Source organism: Neophocaena asiaeorientalis, unplaced genomic scaffold (genome assembly GCF_003031525.2).
Source record: "Neophocaena asiaeorientalis asiaeorientalis breed wild unplaced genomic scaffold, Neophocaena_asiaeorientalis_V1.1 scaffold461, whole genome shotgun sequence".
Classification (NCBI taxonomy): Eukaryota; Metazoa; Chordata; class Mammalia; order Artiodactyla; family Phocoenidae; genus Neophocaena; species Neophocaena asiaeorientalis.
This window is the reverse complement of record NW_020173230.1, coordinates 887,589-889,836: the sequence shown is the minus strand read 5'-3', so window position 1 is coordinate 889,836 and position 2,248 is coordinate 887,589. Positions and strand designations below refer to the sequence as shown.

Sequence of the window (2,248 nt, the reverse complement as noted above, 5' to 3'; positions counted from 1 at the left end):
GGCCGGCGGCGTCTTAAAGGAACCGCGCCCGCTCTCAGCCGCCCCGCGGGCCTCCAGTCCGGGCGTCCCCACCCGACATCCGCGAGCCCAGACCTCAGACAGCGAGGAGAGCCCCCGCCCCCACGCCAACCCAGAGACGCCGCACTAGGGGCGTGACCTCATGGCCTGTAGACCTGTCCCTCCCGGCACTGAGGAGGGCTGAGGCCCGGGGGCAGGGGCGGCCCGGAGGAGGTGCTTGGCCGGGCGAGTCCCCAGGCCGCCCCCTGGGTGTCAGCGCCCCGGACAGAGGGGCCGGGGCCTCCGCGTTCCGGGCGACCCTGTGACTCGTGCCTGCTCGTCCTCAGTTGGTGTCCAATTCCTCGGTTTTCTTTTTGACAAACTAAATTCGGTAACTTATAGGGGTTGTGGCCACTGATTACAAATTAACCCCCCTGTTGGGAACAAACCCTAAATATCGGGCACCGCTGTGTGGCAGGTTCTGTCCCACTGTTGCTCCTCGGTTGCGGCAATCTTCACGGCAACCCAAAGAAGTACTGACCCCTGGTCCACAGTCCTGAGAGGCTCAGAAGAGGGGAGTGACTTAGACTGTACCACCAAGGCCGCTCAGTCCCACTACCTCACGGAAGCACTATGTCACATGCTAAGAGCTTAATGTTTGTAATAAAACTTTAACAGATGTGTGAGCTTCAGGCCCTGACACCCTGTAGCTCCCCTGCACCCCTCCCGGGCCTTTTGCAGCGTTTGGGGTTTCCCAGCCTTTCTCACGTGACCCACACTTTGATCTAGCTCGGGGACAACTCTCAGACCCCGCCTCATTTTTAACTTTTCTTAAGAGACCATCGAGATTCTTTATCGCAAGTGTAGCCCAACAATCCAGTGGGAAGGGAGGAGGGGCGGCCGGGTAAGGGCCTGGCTGGCACTGGTGGGGGAGAGCCAGGTCCAGAATGGAGGCTGGCCCCGAGTGGCCAAGGACTTCCGGCCAGCAGAGGTCCTGTCTACGGTGGGGAGGCCCTGCACTCCAAGGGGCAGCTGTGAGCTCTGACCAACCACAGGGTGAGAACAGCCAAAATCAAGACCGCCCCCCCCCCCGCCCTAGGGAAAACTGGGGCACGACCCCAAGCCTCACCAAGGAGCGAGGAAAAGTGGGTTCACGGCAGGCCTCCTAATATTCGTCAGCTGTGGACACTCCTGCGGGACCCCCATCCTTCCCCGCCTACCCCTCAGCCTTTCCTATCAGACTCAAGTTAAGTTGGCAGATGTCTCTTCAATTTCATGGTTAATTTTCCCTTCCTCACGTGTCTGTGTTTACAGATCAAACTCCGGAAAATCCATAGCCTGTGGCTCCCTTCTCGTCTAATAATAGATTTTCGCCCCCAGCAGTACCCCCGAGCTTGGAAATGTCTCAGTGAATGACAGGATGTGGGACTTCCCAACAAAGCAGGCCCCTCCCTGTCATTCCTTCATTGAGCCGAGGGTGACCGGCTCTCCAAGCTTCCCCCAAGCAAGGCCTGAAGGGAACAAAGATAACTGGCCACGGAAAAGGGGCGGTCCAGTAGGAAGCCTCACTACAGCAGCGCAGCAAGCGAGGCTTGAGAGGGGAGAGTTAGAGGTGCCCCGGGAGTGCCCCCACCTGAAAGTATGGCCAGCAGTGACTGGTCCCGAGGGACCAGGGGACGAGCATTCCAGGCAGAGTGAACTGCGGTCCCAGAGAGCAGCAGCCCACTACCTGCCGAGACTCTAGGTCACCCGGTGCGGCCGGAGCCCTGGGAGGGGGCTGAACCGCTGGGAGTTGAAACAGAGAAGTAGGAGCGTCAGCTCTCCTATTAGAAAAATGACTTTGGCAGCAGCGTGAAGGGTGAGAGGCGCAGGGGGATCAACGAGGAGGGACAGCTGCAGGGACAGGGAGGAGAGGCCAGGTGCGTGAGGTGGAGAGCCCGCTAAGGCCTGGCGACCGCCTGGCTGGATATGGGAGACTCGGGATGCTCGGGTCTCGGGCTCAGGTGACAGTGGTGCCAGGACCTGGATGCGGATCGGGAGGAGCCAACAGGAGGGGACGGGGCGGGTGGGGAGGCTGAGCGGCCCGGGTGGACCCAGAACGCGCACATCCTGAAGCAACACCTAAGCAAAGGAAAGCGTATGCATCCGCGAAGCACTAGCCTTCGGATAAAGACCTGCGCCGTCTCAGTGGCAGTTCACCCACAAGTATTTTGGAGCAGACACTCTGCCCCAGGAGGCAACAAAACTGAGG

General features: G+C 60.1%; 1 protein-coding gene across 2 annotated transcripts in view; it reads right to left on the bottom strand.

Moving 5' to 3' along the window:
* The window catches only part of BRI3 (brain protein I3), a 23,436-nt gene that overhangs the window by 7,956 nt on the left and 13,232 nt on the right, over positions 1-2,248 (bottom strand). The gene's annotated exons all lie outside the window — the stretch shown is intronic.